This window comes from Myotis daubentonii, chromosome 5, assembly GCF_963259705.1.
Source record: "Myotis daubentonii chromosome 5, mMyoDau2.1, whole genome shotgun sequence".
In the NCBI taxonomy this organism is placed as follows: Eukaryota; Metazoa; Chordata; class Mammalia; order Chiroptera; family Vespertilionidae; genus Myotis; species Myotis daubentonii.
Window position 1 is genome coordinate 2,837,841 of NC_081844.1, and position 21,555 is coordinate 2,859,395.

At 55.8% G+C, this 21,555-nt stretch overlaps 1 protein-coding gene across 1 annotated transcript in view; it reads left to right on the plus strand.

Annotated features, from left to right (window-relative positions):
• Positions 1-21,555, plus strand: part of SYNPO2 (synaptopodin 2) — a 140,331-nt gene that overhangs the window by 41,649 nt on the left and 77,127 nt on the right. The window lies entirely within an intron of this gene.

Sequence of the window (21,555 nt, forward strand, 5' to 3'; positions counted from 1 at the left end):
GTGGGGGAGCGTTAGATCGAGATGGCTGAGGACACGGACTTGGGATCGAAAGGGTGGTCTCAGGACTGTGTTGTTTGTCCTTCGGGGAGTTAACCAGCTCTGGAGGGGCAGTCTCTGTCCAGCCAGCAATCCCTGACCCCCACCCTGGACCCCAGCAACGCCCCCCCAACCCCCACCAAAGATGTCAAAACTTCATAAACGTAGACAAGGAGACACCTGATTAACCCTCTGCACCAGCACCTGTGATGGCAAGCACTGGTCTCTCCTACTGTGGGTGTCGCCCCGACAGGCTGAGCTGCAGGCCTCCTGGAGACAGGCTGTGTGTCCCAGGGCTGTGTGTCCAGGGCTGTGTGTCTGTCCCAGGGCTGTGTGTCCAGGGCTGTGTGTCCAGGGCTGTGTGTCCCAGGGCTGTGTCCCAGGACTGTCTTTCCCAGGGCTGTGTGTCCCAGGGCTGTGTGTCCCAGGGCTGTGTGTCTGTCCCAGGGCTGTGTGTCCAGGGCTGTGTGTCCAGGGCTGTGTGTCCCAGGGCTGTGTGTCCCAGGGCTGTGTCCCAGGACTGTGTGTCCCAGGGCTGTGTGTCCCAGGGCTGTGTGTCCCAGGGCTGTGTCCCAGGGCTGTGTGTCCCAGGGCTGTGTGTCCCAGGGCTGTGTCCCAGGGCTGTGTGTTCCAGGGCTGTGTGTCCCAGGGCTGTGTGTCCCAGGGCTGTGTCCCAGGGCTGTGTGTCTGTCAGGGCTGTGTGTCCCAGGGCTGTGTGTCCCAGGGCTGTGTGTCCCAGGGCTGTGTGTCTGTCCCAGGGCTGTGTGTCCAGGGCTGTGTGTCCAGGGCTGTGTGTCCCAGGGCTGTGTGTCCCAGGGCTGTGTCCCAGGACTGTGTGTCCCAGGGCTGTGTGTCCCAGGGCTGTGTGTCCAGGGCTGTGTGTCTGTCCCAGGGCTGTGTGTCCCAGGGCTGTGTGTCCCAGGGCTGTGTCCCAGGGCTGTGTCCCAGGGCTGTGTGTCCCAGGGCTGTGTGTCCCAGGGCTGTGTCCCAGGGCTGTGTGTCCCAGGGCTGTGTGTCCCAGGGCTGTGTCCCAGGGCTGTGTGTCCCAGGGCTGTGTGTCCCAGGGCTGTGTGTCCCAGGGCTGTGTCCCAGGGCTGTGTGTCCCAGGGCTGTGTGTCCAGGGCTGTGTGTCCCAGGGCTGTGTGTCCCAGGGCTGTGTGTCTGTCAGGGCTGTGTGTCTGTCAGGGCTGTGTGTCTGTCCCAGGGCTGTGTGTCCCAGGCCTGTGTGTCTGTCAGGGCTGTGTGTCTGTCAGGGCTGTGTGTCCAGGGCTGTGTGTCTGTCAGGGCTGTGTGTCTGTCAGGGCTGTGTGTCCAGGGCTGTGTGTCTGTCAGGGCTGTGTGTCTGTCCCAGGGCTGTGTGTCTGTCAGGGCTGTGTGTCTGTCAGGGCTGTGTGTCCAGGGCTGTGTGTCTGTCAGGGCTGTGTGTCTGTCCCAGGGCTGTGTGTCTGTCCCAGGGCTGTGTGTCCAGGGCTGTGTGTCCAGGGCTGTGTCCCAGGGCTGTGTGTCCCAGGGCTGTGTGTCCCAGGGCTGTGTCCCAGGGCTGTGTGTCCCAGGGCTGTGTGTCTGTCCCAGGGCTGTGTGTCTGTCCCAGGGCTGTGTGTCCCAGGCCTGTGTGTCTGTCAGGGCTGTGTGTCTGTCAGGGCTGTGTGTCCAGGGCTGTGTGTCTGTCAGGGCTGTGTGTCTGTCAGGGCTGTGTGTCCAGGGCTGTGTGTCTGTCAGGGCTGTGTGTCTGTCCCAGGGCTGTGTGTCTGTCAGGGCTGTGTGTCTGTCAGGGCTGTGTGTCTGTCAGGGCTGTGTGTCCAGGGCTGTGTGTCTGTCAGGGCTGTGTGTCTGTCCCAGGGCTGTGTGTCTGTCCCAGGGCTGTGTGTCTGTCAGGGCTGTGTGTCTGTCCCAGGGCTGTTGTGTCCCAGGCCTGTGTGTCTGTCAGGGCTGTGTGTCTGTCCTCTTCACCGAAGCCGCCCGCCCAGCAGGTGCCTCTCACTTGCAGAAGCTCAGTAATAGCAGTGGAGTGAGAAAGCGAGTGGGCACTTCTTACTGTCACCAGTGTTCAGGTCCGACCTGGAGAGCACAGCCTCTTCCTAAACATGGATCTGTTATCCCGATTCTGGAACATCTAGTCTCACTTGGTTTAAAGGTGAGGGGTTTTTCTTTCAAACTGGCCCCACAGGATGTATACGACTTGAAACCATAAAGTGAGCAGTGCACACAGCCGGGGTGGCTCAGTGGTTGAACGTCGACCTATGAACCAGGAGGTCACGGTTCAATTCCTGGTCAGGGCACCGGCCTGAGATGCGGGCTCCATACCCAGGGGGGGGCATGCAGGAGGCTGACGATCCATGATTCTGCCTCATCATTGATGTTTCTGTCTCCCTCTCCCTTCCTCTCTGAAATCAATAAAAATATATTTTAAAATTAAAAAATAATAAAGTGAGCAGCATATCTCTATGGTTCTTGTGCAAAGCGGTGATTCTAGCCGGGGCCGCTCTGCCCTGCAGGGTCAGTTGCCGATGACCGGAGACACTGTGGGCGTCACAGCTGGTGTCGAGTGGTGGAGGCAGTGACGCTGTTGAACATCGTGCGACGCAGCCAGCCCCCGGCCAGCAGGCACCCAGTCTCGAGGCAGAGGCGCCGGCGTGGCAAGGCCTCTGTGAGCGCGTGGCTTGCCGGGCCGGTTCAATGCCGGCTCCTAGTGCTGTGATCACAAAAGTAGAGGACAGGCTGCGTGGTGACTCAGTCGGCTTTAAAGGGGCTTAGAAACGTCCTGGGCGAAGTCAGCGTCCCTGGGATCCGTGTGAGCCCCAGGAGGTGTGTCTCAGGAGCCACGTGCACACTGAGGTGTGAGTGTGCGGAACACATCGCTGATAGTCCCGCGGCCTTCAGGGCCACAGGTGTCTGTGGAAGTCACCCCAAGACGGTGTTCATTTCCGCTGGCGTGAGAATGTTACGCCAGGTCTCAGCGTGCTTTTCATTAATAAACCATCCCCCCCACCACAGTTTTATGGACATGGAATTGACATATAGCATCGAGGTCATTAAGGTGTACAACATAACGACTGATATCTGTACATATTGCAGAGGATTAGCACAGTACATTTAGTTAACGTCCATCAAATCGCATCATGACCGTGCTTTTCTTGTGCGAGTTTTTAAGATCTGGTCCTAAGCAGCTTTCAGACACTCAGGACAGTGCGTTAACGACGGTCGCCGTGCTGTGCGGCACCTCCCAGGCCGACTCATCCGGTCACCGGACACTGGTGCTTTTTGGCCCAGGGCTGGGCAAACTTTCTGACTCGAGGGCCACCGTGGGTTCTTAAACCGGACCGGAGGGCCGGAACAAAAGCATGGATGGAGTGTTTGTGTGAACTAATATCAATTCAAAGTAAACATCATTACATAAAAGGGTACGGTCTTTTTTTTTTTTTTAGTTTTATTCATTTCAAACGGGCCGGATCCGGCCCGCGGGCCGTAGTTTGCCCACGGCTGTTTTTGGCCCCTTCACACCACGTTCCATAATACTCTGACTTCACACTCGGGCGCTACATGTGTGGGATCAAAATAGCCAACGATTTGCCCCTCAGAGGTTTCTCTTAGGGCTGTTTTGAAAGCAGTTCTTCGGCTGAGTAGTTTAACACTCTTTAAAAACGTTACTAGGGCTGGCCTGTGTGGCTCAGTAGTTGAGTGTCGACCTATGAACCAGAGGTCACGGTTGGATTCCCGGTCAGGGCACATCCCTGGGTTGCGGGCTCGATCCTCAGTATGGGGCGTGCAGGAGGCAGACGATCCATGATTCTCTCGCATCATTGATGTTTCCATCTCTCTCTCCCTCTTCCTTCCTCTCTGAAGTCAATAAAGAAATAAAAACAAAACAAACAAACAAACAAACAAACAAAACCGCTCTTAGGGAAGCACCTGGGGAAAGCAGGCGTGTGGATAGAGGAGTGTGGGGGTCACCTGCCATCAGCCAGGTAACCGGGCAGATGGAAGCAGAGAAAAGGGGCTGCACGCAGCACCCTCCACCGAAGGCCCCCAGGAAACGCCGCTCGGAGGCCCAGCGCCACTCCCTGCACACACGCACCGGCCGTAGCGGGGGGTTTACTTCGGGTGAGACCTGGCTGGGGAGGTTGGAAAGCCAGGCGGACACCGGGCAAAAGCCGCCCGGCCCGGCCTGCGAGGCCCGCGGTGCTGTTTGAGGAGCGCCAGGTGAATGCGCGGCAGGTGATGGGGAGAGGCCCGCCTGTGGGGGTCTCTGTGACCCGGTTACCGAGCCCGCCACCCCGAAAGAAGAGTCCAGCCCGCACAGGGCTCCGCACGCGGGCGGCAGGCGGCCCCGGGGAGCCCTCGCCCTGTGCTCACGCTCTGCGGGGTTCAGGCCACAAAACCAAAGCGGCCGCTGGCATGGCGTCTGCGTCTCCCAGCCTCATGGCCACCAGGGGCCACTCCGTCCCCATTCAGCGCTGCCCACCTGAAGCCCCTGAGTCCCCCTGGAGCACGCCGCTTCCTCGGCATTGCACCCCAACATCCCAGACCCCTCAGCACCCCTGCCGCGTGCTCCTGCTAAACGCCTCTCATGGACCGTGAGTCCTCGCGGAGGGACAAGGTTAAAGGCTGTTTTCTGGGACAATCGGTGAGGTCGGGGGAAGCCCCTTCAGGGGAGGACGTGGGGGCGAGCAGTGGGAGTTGATGATTTTTGTTTCTTATGTATTTTGTTGAGTTGCCCGATTTTCCCACCGAAATGCTGAGTGTCTTGCTTGTGCCAGTGCAGCTACTGTTCCCGACCAGCGGCTCGCGCAGCCTCCGCGTCCTGCCGAGCTGCGTTTCCACCGGGTGTCAGTTGGTGCGAGACCCCATTTTATCGGCCTCGAGTCGGTTTAATTCGTCTTGAGGCCACAGACTGCCTCCTGGCACCTGAGATCGGAGATGAACGTCGCTGTCATGGCGTGTTAGTGTTGCCTCTGTCCGGCCGGCGGGAGACGGTTTACATCGGGCCCGTGTGTATGTGCACAGAGGCCGCGCGTTGCATGGCCTGTTACGGGCCGCGGGGCGTGTGCAGTGCGCTTCCCCGTAGGCCCCGGGCAGGGGGGCCGCCCCCCTCTATGGACTCCACGCGACAGGCCTTTCTCAGCGCCTTCAGGTCCACAGCCCGAGCTCCAGCAGCGGCACCGACCCGGCCGGGCTCTGGGGCTGATGAAAGCCGCCTTCCCTGCCCGCTCTGCTTTCTCCCCAGCTCCCCTCACCCCACGCCAGCCTCAGTCTCCCTGTCAGGAGGCAGCTTTGAACCCTGGAAAAGTAAACAACATCAGGGCACGGGACAGTTTAACCCCAGCTCGTGGGGGACAGTTTAACCCCAGCTCGTGGGGGACAGTTTAACCCCAGCTCGTGGGGGACAGTTTAACCCCAGCCCGTGGGGGACAGTTTAACCCCAGCTCGTGGGGGACAGTTGAACCCCAGCCCGTGGGGGACAGTTTAACCCCAGCTCGTGGGGGACAGTTGAACCCCAGCTCGTGGGGGACAGTTTAACCCCAGCTCGTGGGGGACAGTTTAACCCCAGCTCGTGGGGGACAGTTGAACCCCAGCTCGTGGGGGACAGTTTAACCCCAGCTCGTGGGGGACAGTTTAACCCCAGCTCGTGGGGGACAGTTGAACCCCAGCTCGTGGGGGACAGTTTAACCCCAGCTCGTGGGGGACAGTTTAACCCCAGCTCGTGGGGAACAGTTTAACCCCAGCTCGTGGGGGACAGTTGAACCCCAGCTCGTGGGGGACAGTTGAACCCCAGCTCGTGGGGGACAGTTGAACCCCAGCTCGTGGGGGACAGTTGAACCCCAGCTCGTGGGGGACAGTTTAACCCCAGCCCGTGGGGGACAGTTGAACCCCAGCTCGTGGGGGACAGTTGAACCCCAGCTCGTGGGGGACAGTTTAACCCCAGCCCGTGGGGGACAGTTGAACCCCAGCCCGTGGGGGACAGTTGAACCCCAGCTCGTGGGGGACAGTTTAACCCCAGCCCGTGGGGGACAGTTGAACCCCAGCTCGTGGGGGACGTTCAGATCCCGGTGGGACATGCCTCCGTGGCCCGTGCGGGTATGACTGGGCGGTGGAGCTGGGGAGCTGGGTGCCAGGCTCACCGCGGCCTGAACTGCTTCTGATTCGGTGTCTCCCTCGTTGGGAGGGTCTGTCTGGTGTTTCCAGAAAAACCTAAGGAATTGTAAACGTCCCCAGTGACCCGGCGGGACACTTCTTTGGCTCCTTGGCTGTCAGCGAGAGAAAAATCCCCTCTCCGCTCTTCCTCCAGAACTTGTTTACAGAGCCGTTTCGCTCGCAGGGGTTGGGTTAGAGCTCTGTTTGTTTGGGATTTTCAGCTGTGGTTTATATAGGGTGTTGTTGCAAACCTTGCGTGAATTTTGGGACACCCTATAAAAGGGGAACTTTTGAAGTTAGTTGATTGCACTGATGCCCCCTTGGGTCATAGGAGCAGAATTCAGAACAAAGGACCTAAGTACGGGAGGCTAGGGAGAGAGGGAGGGAGGTGGACAGAGAGAAGCGTAATGAGAGAGAGAAACATCGTCAATCGGTGCCTCCTGCATGCCCCCCACAGGGGACAAAGCCCACAGCCCGGGCATATGCCCCGACAGGAGTCGGTCGAATCATGGGTGCGTGGGATGACGTTCAACCCACTGGGCCACACTGGCCAGGGCTACTGCTGTGGTCATCTTTACTGTCAATCAAAAAGAAGGCAGCGCTGGGCCCTGAAAAGGCGCTGGTCCGTGCAGGAAAGCAGGCCGCGGCCGAGGTTCTCACTCCGCTATTTACTGACTGCAAATAGTAAATATATGTAATTTCTCCAAACCAGAGCTTTTGTCATAAAATACAAACTATATCTATTCTTTTTAAAAGTGTATATTTGTATTGATTTTTTTAGAGAGGAAGAGAGAGGGAGAAACATCCATAATGAGAGAGAATCACCCATCAGCTGCCTCCTTCACGCCCCCTACTGAGGATCAAGCTGGAATCCATGCAGGGCATGTGCCCTAATCAGCTGCCTCCTTCACACCCTCTACTGGGGGTCGAGCTGGAATCCATCCAGGGCATGTGCCCTGACCGCGAATCCGACCGTGACCTCCTGGGTCATAGCTTGGTGCTCAACCACTGAGCCACACCGGCTGGGCTCTATCTATTCTTGAAATTGGAAACAGTTGAGAAACAAACCATTAGAAGATGCAAATATACAACCTTTTGAAAACTCAACTAAATTTACAGATATGGCCAAGATATGAAGCCGTAACGAGCACCTTAATATTTCATCCAGAATTAAACCTTCCCAACTAGTGTCGGACAGTGCTGATGAGAGTCCATGTTTCCACACTGATCCCAGGGCAGCGGACACCTCCTGAGGCAGGGATCCCCTAAGAGGCTGTGGGGGAGCGGCGGGCAGAGGGGGTGCACCTGAGCTCGGCTCGCCAGTCCCTTCTCCCAGCCTCGGCGTCAGGCACGCACCAGCCCTCCTCCTGAAGGAGTGAGGAGGAGGATGGAGCAGAGACATGGCCGCCCGCCTTCCCTAGGCGAACTGGGAGTAGGCATGGCACCACGCTGAGGGTGGTGATGAAGAGGGTGACACGTGTGCCCAGCCGGAGCCATGGGCATTTACAGGGAAGGAGATCCCTTCATCATGGCTGCATGTACCATGCATGGATTCTTCTCCCCATGCTGACATTTAGTGATACAGCTCTCTGTTTTATTTCTAACTAGAGGCCCGGTGCACTAAAATCATGCACGGGGGAGGGGGGGTCCCTCATCCCGGCCTGTACCCTCTCACAGTCTGGGAGCCCTGGGGGGATGTCTACCTGCTGCAGAAGCAGGTGAGACTCCCACCACTGCCACTGCATTCGCCAGTCATGAGCCCAGCTTGTGGCTGAGCGGCACTCCTCCTGTGGGAGTGTACTGACCACCAGGGAGCAGTTCCTGCATTGAACATCTGCCCCCTGGTGGTCAGTGCATGCCGTAGCAACCGTTCGGTCCATTTGCATATTAGTCTTTTATTATATAGGAAGAAAGGATGTTTTTTTCTTACATGCTATCCAGAACAAAACCTTGTAATGGATGAGAAAAGGGACGTCCTGTCTGAACCCAGGTTACTTGTAACTGTGTGTTCTGATGAAGCCTGGTTGCCTTTATATGCGCTTCTCAAATGCCTTCCAGTACGGCTGCAGCTCGGTGGCCATGTCAGAAACAGTGGCAGAGCAAAGCGTAAGCAGGAGCATTAGATCCTGAGCCAGTGGCATGGAGAGCGGACAAGCCATCTGTGGCGTCGGGATACGCACCCCTTGGTCTTTGGCCATGAATTTTTCTCCGACAAAACCGGGCCCCATTGGGCCTGGGGAGGGAGAAGTCAGATGCAGAAGGTGTGGCAGAGCTGTGCTCCCCCCGTCCCCCAAGGCTCCTGGGCCGCGTCTGCCCCAAGACCCCCCGGCACCCAGCTCGCAGGTGTTCGCTGCCCCCCTCGGAGCCTGCGCCAGGCCTCTCTCTGGCATTATCGTCTCCCTCGCTCTTCTCCCCAGACGGGGCTGACCGTGGCCCTTACGAAGCCCCATTCATTTCAGGCTTTTAAAAACCATTTAAATGTGTGGCTTTTCATGGAATCATATTTCACACTCGGCACATATCTTTAAAACAGCAAAGACATGTTTTAAAAACTGGCAGTTTTCCCACAGATGTGCCTCAAATATCTTCATTATTCAGCAGTGGGGTGATTTATTCCCCCCTCCATTTCTTTTCTTCTCCTCTTTCCTATTTTAACGTCAGGAAGATTATTCACAGGGAGCGTCTGAGAGGCTATTTCCAGACTGACCACAAATTATAACCCAAGCGCCCTCTATAGGGACTCCTCACCGCCATCTGGGAACCATGTCAGCCTCAAATGTGAGAGGACCTCCCACTAAAAACGGGCATTTCTATTCTAGTCAGAGTCTCACCTGACCCAGAAGAGTGAGGCAGGGGGAGATGGACGGATAAGTGACGCTGCGGGGGCCCGGGCGTGGTTTAGGCCCACAGCTGAGCTGGGGAGGACGCGTTCTCGAATAGCTGCTGTTTCCACATGGAAGGGTTAGTTGATCAGCTACCCTTCCAGGTGCAGACAGGTACAGCCAGACCTCAGCTCCCAGGTGTCTCCCCTCTCGAATAAGTTGTTCACAGAAAACGTCTCGGTTGTTGTACAAAACTTCGGTTCTCGATCCAACAGCCCTTTCCTGCTGCTCTCTGTGTGCTCAGTCACATGTCGCTCAGGCTAATAACAAAGGGAAGAATGGGTGACCGTGAGTCAGTTTACTACTAAACTTTGTATTGTTGACATCTCGGAAAATTGTGCTGTGAATATTTCTGTGGTTTTTTTGCCTTTGTTGCTGTTTATTATTATTGAATTAGTGGCCTGGTGCACGAAATTCATGCACATTAAAAGGGAATTAATTAATTAATTAGAGGAAATATTTTAATATTGCTATTTGCTCTTTCTCTATAAAAGAAACATCAGAGATGAAAGAAAATTAGTAAAATATATATGAAAATCTCCCTCCTGTCAGAGTCTGGGGCACGCTGTGGTACCTAGAGTCAAGACCCCACCCACCACCCACACGCGCAGAACGTCGAAAACACAGAAGACCCAGACCTGGCCGACCCCACCCCCATTGAGTGAGACCCAGATCTGGCTGGCCCCAACCCTGTCAAGCCCCTCTGGGCAGGGGGCACATCCTCAGGTCCCCTGGCCTGGCACAAGGGCAGGAGGGGGAGCATGGCCTGAGGTCCCCTGTCAAACCCCGCTGGGTTGGGGGTGCGGCCTCAGGTCCCCATCAAGCCCCCCGGGATGGGAATGTGGCCTGAGGTCTCCTGTCAACCCTGACAGGTGGGGGGCATGGCCTGAGGCCTCCTGTCAAACCCCACGGGGCGGGGGGCGCAGCCTGAGGTCCCTTGCCCCGGCCAGGTGCCATGCAACCTCAGGTCCCTACTGCCGGTTGTGACGTTACAATGTTCTGGCTAATTTGCATATTCCTCTATTATTATATAGGATTATTACATAAGATATGTACTGTAAGTCACCATGGGTCCTAAGAAGGCTTGTGATAGCAGCAAAGTGAAAAAGAAAGTTGTGAGAACTACGATAGAGCTTAAAAAAGAAATGATTTCAAAGTATGATGGAGGAGTTCGCGTGTCTGATCTGGCTACCAAATATGGCATGGCAAAATCAACGGTCAGCACAATTTTAAAACATAAAGAGGCCCTAGACTGTGGATGCTGCTAAGGGTGTGAGAGTGCTCACAAAGCAATGACCATAGGCAATCGAGAAAGGTTAAAACGGAAGCATTTGGGGGTCTGGAACGGATTCATTCCATTTACATGACTCCTAATGGGAAAAAATGATTCCTTTTCCTGACAAATCGCTTCTCGAACAGACTTCCTGAACAAGTTAAGTTGGAGAACTGAGGTTCCATTGTACTGACACAGATGTATGTGTCTGATATACAGAGCCCTGCACTGAGAAAGATGTGGGGAAGAAAGACACCCACCACCTGCACAGCCCTCCCTGTGGGGTGCCGCCTCTGTGCAAGCACCTGCATACACTAACTCATTCATTCCTCATGATGGGACTGTGAGGGAGGTAGATAGAGTATTATCCCCACTAGAGGCCCAGTGCATGGATTCGTGCACCAGTGGGGTCCCTCGGCCTGGCCTGCACCCTCTCGCAATCTGGGTCTCCTCTGCGGATGTCGGAAAGCCGGTTTCAGCCTTATCCCCGCAGGCCAAGCAGAGGGACCCCACCGGTGCATGATCGAGGCCGGGGAGGGACCCTGGGAGGGCTTCAGAGCATGTCCAGCCCATCTTGCCCAGTCCTGGTTGGCCGGACCCCAGCAGCAAGCTAACCTACCGGTCAGAGCATCTGCCCCCTGGTGGTCAGTGTACGTCATAGCGACTGGTCGAATGGCCGAACGAACAGTCAGACACTTAGCATGTATATTAGGCTTTTATTACATGGGATGTTTGAAGATGAAGCAGGGGGGTGTAATAACATGCTCAGACTGTGTGAGTGGTGACTTGAACTCAGACCCTGGCCACACCGCTGCTGTCCTCAGAGAAGGCCCAGCAGAATGGGGACCTGAATCAGCACCCACATCAGCAATGTTACATGGTAACCCCGCTATGAAATGTCCCGCCGTTGTGTGCACTCAGGTGGCGCAGGGCTCTGAGCCAGGCATGGCTGCGATGGCGAGGATGCATCCCGCCTCTTTTCCTGTGCACAGTGGTGGCCGGGCAAGCTTCTTAGAAGGAGGAGAGTTGATGGGGCCTGTGTATGCACAGGGAGCGGAAGAGAGAAGCAGAGTACAGAAGGCATGGCAGGCGGGAGGAAGAACGCGAGCCAATATGCAGAGTTCAGTTTGCACAAGGCATTGCTAGGGGAGCAGGAGAGGGCCCTCTGCCCAGGGCAGCGGTTCAAGGAGAGAGATAGGCGAGTGTCTGGGAAGGTTGCCTACAACCAGACGTCACCAGGGTGTGACTCTCAGGCAGAGAATTGGAGCTTTAATTCTCAGAGACACAGCGTTGTCTTGTGAGGTCAGGAACATGTGTGGGGAGTGAGAAGGCATGTGGGGAGCGTCCGTGTGGCCACCACGTGCAGGGCACCCGGGAGCCACAGGAACAGGACACAGGCGTTCCGACACGGGTACATGTTTCAAGTGGAGACCTTCCGGGAGACCTTCCGGACATCCTTCCGGACAAAGCCATGATGGCAGGGCCAAGGCAGAAGTGGTTAGGGGCAATCAGGCCAGCAGGGGAGGGCAGTTGGAGGTGAGCAGGCCAGTGGGGTGGGGGCAGTTGGGGGCACGCATGCTGGCGGCGGGGGAGGGGGGCAGTTGGGGGCGAGCAATCCGGTTCTGGGCGGGGGGAGCCGCTAGGGGTGATCAGGCCAGAAGAGGGTGCAGTTGGGGTTGATCAGGCCAGCAGGCAGACTGGTAGGGGTGATCAGGCAGGCAGGCAGGTGAACAGTTAGGAGCCAGTGGTCCCGGATTGCAAGAGGGATGTTCCACAGGGATTGGGCCTAAACTGGCAGTCGGACATCCCCAAGGGGTCCCAGATTGGAGAGGGTGCAGGCCGGGCTGAGGGACACCCCCCCCCCCCACATGAATTTAATGCACTGGGCCACTAAGTGTGCTAAATAAAGGAAGAGGAAGCCAGCAGTTCTGGAAACATTGCTCAGGGATGTCAGTGGGAATTGCCTGGTGGTTATGGAGACCGGAGGGCAAGCATCAAAGAGCACTTCAAGGCCGTATCCTGGGTAACTGAGCAGATGAGTCCACGTGCACAGCAGACCCTGCGATCCTCCACGCCGGACCCCCAGACACTTCTGAGTTGAAAGGCTCCTGCGAATGAGTGAAGAGAGGTGGGCTGGGCTGGCCACACACCCACCCGTGCCCTTGGGGCCCTGCCCGCAGCTCTCTGGCCCCCGTCCGGTCTGTGTCACCTACTCTGTGGGCCTGTGTGTTCAGAATCAGACCTGTACTCGGACCCCAGGCCCCCCGAGTATCAGATTCGGGATTTGGAAAGCCGCTTCATCGCCCAGACTTTTGTGCCGTCCGTAAAGATGGAAGTAATTGCCTGGGGCCAACGGTTGCTGTGAATGCCGTGTCCCCGTGACACTGAGCACGTGGTGCCCCCACTGCTATCTGAGGGGTCCATGGAGAGTGGTGACTATCCGAGTGGATGAGGAGGCCTGAGTGGGGTCACAGGTCTCAGCTCCCTTTCACTGCAGTAAACCACCCACATCTTCTGTAGCCACTACTGTGCGTTATCCACACACAGACCTGGAAGGAGCCAGTGCCCATCGCTCCTGTATTATAGGTGGAGAGGGAGGGGGAGGGGGAGGTGAAGGGGGAAGGGAAGGGAGAGAGGGAGAGGGAGGGGAAAGGAGGGCTCAGCAAGGGGCAGGGACTCAGTCAGCCACAGGGCCAGGGGACCAGGGGGAGGTCACAGAGCCTGCGCTGGCACCGAGGCTACTCTCTCCCTCGGCCTGCTGGGATAGGCCTAGAATCTGCTGCCACTCTTCTTGCCAAAACACCCCTCCAGTTCCACAGCGAACAGGACACAGTGATGGGCTAAGGCTGTTGCATCAAAGGCCTGCATGACCTTCCACCTGGGCAGCCTCGCGCCTTTCTCAGCCTCGCACTCCTTGACGCACCTTCTGCTTCCACCTTTATGCTTGCAGGCTCTCTTCAGTGTACTTTTCTCATCCTTTTTATTTTATTTTTAAAATATGTTTTTATTGATTTTTAGAGAGAAAGGAAGGGAGAGGGGGAGAGAGACATCAATGAGAGAGACATCATCGATCTCTTCTGGGAATCAAGACACGTGCCCTGACCTGGAATCGAACCTGTGATTTCTGGGTCAACGCTCAACCACTGAGCCACACTGGCTGGGCAGTCTCTTCCCATTCTTGAGTAGTAGACATTGTTTCTACCCTTTCACATCTCAGCAACACCCATGGTCTGTGCGGTTGGTGTTTCCATCAATCCGTGTTGCATGTACAAACCCTATGTGGGCTGTGTGCACAGTCTTGTTGTAGTTGAGCCTTGATTGCTGTTGGTGTCACTGGGAGGAATTGACCTCCAGGCCAATTGGCTGTGAGGACCAGCTGTGACTACAGTGGTAGAGCTGCTGTGCAGGATACACCCCTATGGAGCAGGACTTGCGTCAGTGGGGCTTTGGTGCTCACTGAGTCTGCCCCTTGAGTGTGTCGCTTATGGGTGTGGAGAGTTGTAATCTGGTATGGTCTGAAGCTGCCCACCGGGTGCACTGGCTCTGGGGCCTCCTGGGAGGTGCAAAGTCAGCCACTGCCTGTGCCCTGCCTGGGGCCACTGGCACAAGCTACAGAGAGATCTGCAGATGGCTGCTACTTGTGTTGGGTTTAGAGGTACCTAAGAGAGGCCACGCTCTGAAGCTGAGCAAGCTGTTGCTAATGCTGGGCCTGGGACACACCGAGTCCAGCTGCTGCTTATTTGAGGGATTTTAGGAAAGTCTGAATCCTGAGCCAGGACAAGCCATTCATATGGAAAAGACACTGCAAACAGCTTGGGTGGGGCTGCAAGTTGGGTGGGGTGGGATCTCGGGGAATCTCCAGGGTGGGGTGAACAGTGTGGGCCACACTGATGGAGACTCAGATATGGCGCCTGCCAGTCAGCTCTTTGCAGGGCAGGTCCCAGCGCTTTTGTCTGGGAGAAAGCAGCCCCCGAGTTCTTGCCCTGACGCCACACAATTTAGTTCCTTCCCACATGTGCCTGTGTCCTTTCAAGCTGCTGCCCCCACACTGGAGCTCAGAGGGAGGGAGACCGGGTAATCAGTCCATGCACCGGCCCTTTAAGGGGAACTGCCTAGGACTCCCGCAGTCTCTGTGTCACTTGGCCACAATCCCTGCTGGTTATTGGAGCCTGAAGTTACAGGACTTCTCTTCCCAGCTATGGAACCTTGGGCTGGGGGCCTGGTGTGTGCCTCCAACCCCCTGTTCCTCACAGGAAGCCTCCACAGCTGAGCTATCCCTCCCGATTAAAAACATATCACAGGTGGGTGTCGGACCAGGCTGTCTATGCTGTGGGTGTCAGAGGATGCACGTACTGGTGTTTAATTACACCACCATCTTGGTTCCTTTCAGTAGTTCACTCTTAATCTCCTTAATTGCATGCTTCATTTCCAGGATTTGTGATTGGTTCTTTTTAAAAGTTTCAATTTATTTGGTAAAGTACTTGGTTTATTCATTGATTTGTTTCCTGAGTGCATTTCATTGCGTGTCTGTATTTTCTTGCATCTCCTTGGATATTTTCAGAACTGCAATCTTCAAACCTTGACACTTATATCACATATTTCCGTGTGTTCCGGCTTGCTTTCTGGGGATTTTTTCATTTCCTTTTGGATCATCCTCATTACCATGGTTATTCATGGTATTTGTTATTATTCTTTGTCTAGGCATGTCTATCTGTCTATTCAGTGGTTCTCAACCTTCTGGCTCTTTAAATACAGTTCCTCATGTTGTGACCCAACTATAAACTGTAATGTTGCTACTGTTATGAATTGTAATGTAAAGGGTGTCCCAAAATTTACGCAAGAAGTAATTTTGACAGAAAACACAGGTTTATAATTAAAAATTGTAAATTTTTTATTGATTCATAAAGTATACAGTATAGGGTTATGTATGGAATAGGATATCGGGTAAATGGCCTCCACGGCTTTGCTGGTACATACACACTCTTTTGTTGAAATTGTCCATGACTGTTTTGCATAAATGTGGCTGAATTTCAATGAGGCTCATTTTCATCTTGATGGCTTGGTTAATTGACAAAATTGTCGCATTTAGGGTTCAGAAAATCCACGAGTGATTGTTGAGAAACAAATGCATCCACAGCGTGTCACTGTTTGGTGCAGATTTTGGGCTGGAGGCATCATCGGACCATTCGTCTTCGAAAATGCGGCTGCTCAGGCAGTAACAAAAGAGTGCATCTGTGCCAGCAAAGCCGTGGAGGCCATTTACCCAATATCTATTCCATACATAACCTTATACTGTATACTTTATGAATCAATAAAAAACTTACAATTTTTAAATATAAACCTGTGTTTTCTATCAAAATTACTTCTTGCGTGAATTTTGGGACACCCTTTAACTATCTGATATGCAGGATGGTTTTAAGCGACCCCTGTGAAAGGGTCGTTTGACCGCCAAGGGGGTCGCGACCCACACGTTGGGAACCGTATATTAATGGCCTATATAGCAGCTTCCTCTGAAGAGGTTTTTCTGCTATTTTCCAGTAGATGGCGCTGAATCACAAGATTTTTTTTTTTTTTTTTTTTTTTATCTGCTATCTCCCAGACTCAGCCTCCATGACTTCTGGTTAGGGTTAGGGTTAGGGTTAAGACAGTATAGTCATGCTAGTTGGGGGTGGGGCTTGTTTTGCCTTCACTGTAATGGCGAGCCCTGAACTCCATGGTGTCCCCCCCCCAAGCACCCCACCTGGGGATCGGCCACAGAGGGAAACAGCTGTCCTCCTGCAATAGCTCTTGGTGTACAGATAATGTGCTCCTTGGCCCGACTCTCAGGGCTCTCAGGGCAACGGGAGGTGAGTTTTTGGTGCTCAAGTGGTGACAGGGCTCTGTGGTTCCGTTTCTTTGTCTGAAACACCACCACCCAGCCTGTGGGCGGAGAGCCACCCTGAGAGCCCTGGGCTCCATCAGGCCTCTGCGGGCTCGGTCACTATTTGCTCCTGCTGGACTGCCTCTCCCCTCCCCACGAAGTTCTCTGCCCTCCTGGCTGAAGGAAGTCCCTGCTACCGCCAGCTGCCTCCCCTCTCCAGGATGAGCTGTGACCTCCTGGCTGCAGGGCTGCGTCTGCGGGCCATCTGCACTTTCCTCCCTCCTCGCCTCCTGTTGACCCCCGGTTGCCCACCTTTAGATGCTTCAGTGCTCGGGTCTTGGGGTGCCTCTGTGTTGAGCAGGGAATTCGGTGTTGAATTATAGCCGGTTAGCTAATTGACGTTTCAGGGGCGAGGCCAAGGGGATCGCTCACGCCTCCATTCCTCAGGGGTCACTCTCAGTTTTACTCTGATTTAAAATGTGTTTCTCCAACGCATCCATGTGTACCTGGTAAGACAGACGACACTTTGACCCCACAGGATGTATTTCTGCTCAAGGAATTTAGGGTATGTTTGTTCATCAGGTATTCAAGCTGAAATGTACTGACTATGGGCAGCCCGGCTGTCTTGCTTTCCCCCGGGGTGAAGCATGAATTGCATCACGAGGTGTGTTTCACGGGAGCATGCTGGGCATCAGAGGAAACAGTTTGCTCGAATCATCACTCTCCATCCCTTTAATTTCACTGGCTAATCACAGAGGTTTGGACCCTAAATTTAACGTTGGGAGCCTGCTGCACGCTCCAAAGAATTTGCTAAGTAGGTTTCAAATGTTAGTCCTTTGTGACCTCGGGAAAGAATTAAAACAAGGGCGGCGGTCGCTATTACAGTACAGACTTGGCACGAAATAAAACAGTCTCTCTCTACCGCTCTCTTCCTTTCTTCCTCCCGTCCTCCCCCCTCCCTCCTTCCTTAGGGCGAAGGTTTTTGTCTTTTCTGCGCTCTCTCCCTAGGAGTAGTGGATTGAATGGTGCCCCCCCCGCCAAGAAATCGGCCCCATCCTAACCCCCAGAACTGGTGAATGTTACCTTCTTTGCCTGCTTTGGGGAAGGGGGTCTTTGCAGATGTGGTTAAGTTAAGGGATTTGAGATGAAGGGGTCATCCTGGATTCTTCAGACCGGCCCTAAATCCAAGGACAAAAGTCCTTAAAAGAGAAACAGACAGATTGACAACAGAAGAGGAGGAGGCAAAGTGACCAGAGAAACAGACTTGGAGTGAGATGGCCCTGAGGCCACAAGGCAGGGATGCTGGAGCCGCCAAGACTAGAGAGTCCAGGGATGGGTCTCCCTGAGGGTCTCCAGAGGGAGGTCAGGCCCACAGACGCCTGGATGTTTGACTTCTGGCCTCAGACCGTAAGAGCATAAACTTGTGTGCATGAGCCACCCGTTTGTAGTCATTTATCCCAGCACCCGTGGGAGGCTGACCACCGGGGAATCCCATCTGATCGCTCATCTTGAAATACAGATTTAACGCTCCAGTCCCGACCTCTCCTCAGAGCGCCGCCTCATTCATCTGCCTGCCTACTTGACGTCTCCTCTTGGATATCTAGCAGATCCCGCAGGCTTAACACGGCCGACAGGGCTCTTGACTCGCAACTGCTGCGCTCACAACTCTTCCAAGTGTTGTCCATCGATGGCTGGCACTGCCATCTCGGGCTTCGGGCGTAGGCCCACCTCCGTGGTGGCTCCAGATGGGTCATGCCTGGTTCTCGCTTCCTCTCAGCGCCCTCCGCCTAGTTCCTGGATGGTTCCTCTGGCTGCCAGCTTAGTCCATGGTCTCCCGCTCGGGCCTCTGGTTGCCTCCCAGCCTCTCCCCGGAAGCTATCAGCGTCCTCCGGTGGAACCCGGATCTGACGACCTCTGCCTGGAATGCTCTCCTAGCTTCCCTTCCACTTGGAATGGCATCCGGATTGCTCACCTTGACCTACAACAGGGCCTGCCAGCTGGAGGCTGTATTGCTCCCACCCTCTAGGACAGTGGTTCTCAACCTTCCTAATGCTGCAACCCTTTAATCCAGTTCCTCATGTTGTGGTGACCCCCAACCATAACATTATTTTCGTTGCTACTTCATCACTGTCATGTTGCTGCTGTTATGAATCGTCATGTAAATATCTGATATGCAGGATGGATTTTCATTGTTACAAATTGAACATAATTAAAGCACAGTGATTCATCACAAAAACAATATGTCATTATATATGTGTTTTCCGATGGTCTTAGGCGACCCCTGTGAAAGGGTCGTTCGACCCCCAAAGGGTCGCGACCCACAGGCTGAGAACCGCTGGGTTAGAGCATCAGTCCGCCCTCTGAGGGGCCGGGTTGCAGGTTCGATCCTTGATCCTCGGCGTCCAGGAGGCAACCAATCTATTTTTCTTCTCACAACTCCCTCTCTCTCTCTCTCTCTCTCTCTCTCTCTCTCTTTCTCTTCCTCCCCCTCCCTTGCTCACTCCCTTCTACTCTCTCTAAAAATCCACGGGAAATAGCCTCAGGCGAGGACTCACAGAATAAAGTACCTAAAACAGGGAAGGCCGTGCAAGGACTCAGTTCGCGCTTTCAGACACGCTCGCCCTGCTGTGAGGCCCACAGCACCAAGGGCTTCTGGGTGACCCCCGGCCCCCCTCCTCTAGTGTCTGTTTCACTTATTAGGACGAACTGTGACCATTTCCCCAGCCGCAGGCAGTGCGGGAACAGGAGCGCTCTGTTCCCCTCGCCCCGTCTGAGGCTGGAAGCCAGCTGGGAGCCTGGCACAGGGAGGCTGGCAGGACTCCCTCTGGCCATGCCCGGCTGCCCGTGCCCATGTCCATGTTTGGAAGTGGCCTCTCCAGAGGACCCGCCTGTGGTTGGCAGGTGGCGTCTCCGAAGAGTGACAGGCGCTGCTCTCCTCCCACCTGAGCCCTGACCCTGGCCTCCAGGAATGCAGAACCTTACAGAGGGTCTATAAGCCCCAGGTCCCAGGCAGGCCCCTGAGGGGCAAGCGACACGGGGTGAGGGGGCGGTGCACAGCTGCCTGGGAGGACTTACTATACACTCGCGCCTGGGCTGGCCTCCGTGCAGGATTCAGTCTCATTGTATGAAGATGCAGGCGAAGAAGGAGAGGACGTTTTGGAAGGAGGGTGGGGAATGAGGGCGAAATGGGTCTGAGAGTGAGGCCACTTCCTGCATTTCACTCTAAGGAGGAACTGCTGTTCTGACACCTCCCGGGAGAGAGCACCCCCTGCCTCCCTCCCCCTGCCCCCTGTCTTCCTCCCCCTGCCCCCTGTCTTCCTCCCCCTGCCCCCTGCCTCCCTCCCCCATCCTCCTGCCTCCCCATCTCACTGCCTCCCTCCTCCATCCCCTGCCTCCCTCCCCACTCCCCTGCCTCCTTCTCCCCACCCCCTGCCTCCCTCCCTCCCATTTGATTTTTTCATTAATCCTAGGAATTTCTTAATGAAGATCTATGATAAAGTCACCATTTATTCATTCAGCAAACACTTTGTACTGCCCATTAGATACAGATGCTCTTACAAACAGGAACCCCCGCCTCTGAGGAACGGTAGGCCAAAGGGGTCCCAAACCAGAGACGTGGCCACTGGGGCAGGATTCAGAGTGTGCCCGCGTGTCGGTGGGACCTCCCGCCCTTGGACATGGGTCCTGTGAGGGCCAGCGGCCGGGGTTCCGGGCCCAGTGGCAGTGGCTCTGCTCCGACTTCCTGCCCCAATGACCCTGCGTCCTTAATCTCGGTGTGATGTCACCCGAGCTGGGCACGGCGCCTCCCTCCCTCCCACTCAGCAGTCATGGGAACCACATAGTGACTTTCGAGAGCCGGCCTGGGAGTTGGAGGGTCTGGGCCAACACAGTGATAAACTTTAGATGACACAGGGCACATTCCTGCTGTGGGTCTCTGTGTCCCCAACACCAGGCTGCCTTGCTGTCCACTTCACCCCGACGCCCACTCTGCTCCTTGCCTCCCTCCAGTGGCCTCCCTCCCCGTGGCCTCCGTCCCCGTGGCCTCCCCCAGGTGGCCTCCCCATGGCCTCCCTCCCCGTGGCCTCCCCTACTGTGGCCTCCCCGTTGCCTCCCCCCATGTGGCCTGGCTTCCACGTGGCTCCTTCCCTGTGGCCTCCCTCACACATGGCTCCTTCCCACATGGCCTCCCTCCCTGTGGCCTCCCTCCCCCTAATCCCCCAATAGCCTCCCTTCCCGTGGCCTCCCTCCCCGTGGCCTCCCACCCCGTGGCCCCCCTCCCTGTGGCCTCCTTGGCCCCCTGCCCTACTCTCTCTTTACCTTTCCGTCCTCTGGCCATGCTTGCTCTCTGTTGTGTAAGCAATTCTGTCCTTCTCCCCAAATTCACATCCAGGCTGCTTTGTTCAGGCCCCAGTCCACCTTGGTGCTCGGGCAATGGGCCTTTCGTGGCCTGGAGGTCACGCGGGGGCCTCCGTGGACAAGGCCGTGGTGGCTGCATCACATCTTCCCTCCTTTCCATGCGCTTCCATGTCATCCGACCGTGTTTGCTGGGTGATTGCTCTGTACCCGGTCGGTCCAGGCGCTGGGAGGAACCCACACGAGCTGGGCCCAGTGGCTGAGTGACTGAGGGTCGATGAGGTTCCCCACTATCCACTCGGCTGCTGGGATGAAAGGGAACTGGGAACTGTGGTCGACTGAGAATTCACCCACCCTCTGAGCTGCTCCGTCTGCGAGGCGCGAGGCCTCCAGGGAGGGAAAAGGCGAGTCGCCTGATGTGCAGCTCGGTGGGCAGGGTCAGGAGGGCGAGTGGATTGTGTGCCCAGAGCAGAGCTCCCTCCGCCAGGCAGTCCGGGGCCGAGCCTGGCTGCTGGGCTTGGTCTGGGTCATGAGAGACTGTGGGGGTCAGGGTTGCACCCCAGCACCGCTGCTCACTCAGACGGGGCATGTTTGCAAAACTAAAGGAATAGTGGCCCTTCCTACCGGGTGATGCAACCCAAAGGCGGCGGGCAGGCCTCCGCCAGGTCCCCGTGGGGGCGGCCTGACGGGGCCGTGTGTCTCCGGCTGCGCCATAGACTGAGGCTCCCGGCACCTGACCCACCCGTGGGCTTGGAGGTCTGGCCTCACAAACCCTGGATGATTCGCTAACAAAATGCTCATCTTCAAGGACTTCATAGTAGGCGTGCCTTTTCCCTCCTTCCTATCCAGTTACTACACAGCAGCAAGATGGCGCACCCTCCTGAGCCTGCCCAGCGGGCCTCTTGTTCCCCTCACTATTCAGGAGCACAGCCTCGGGGGCTGGTCCCACCCAGCCAGCGGCTCTAGCGAGAGCACCCAATGCTCTGTCACTGCCCAGGTCCTGTCCCTCCCACCTCCTC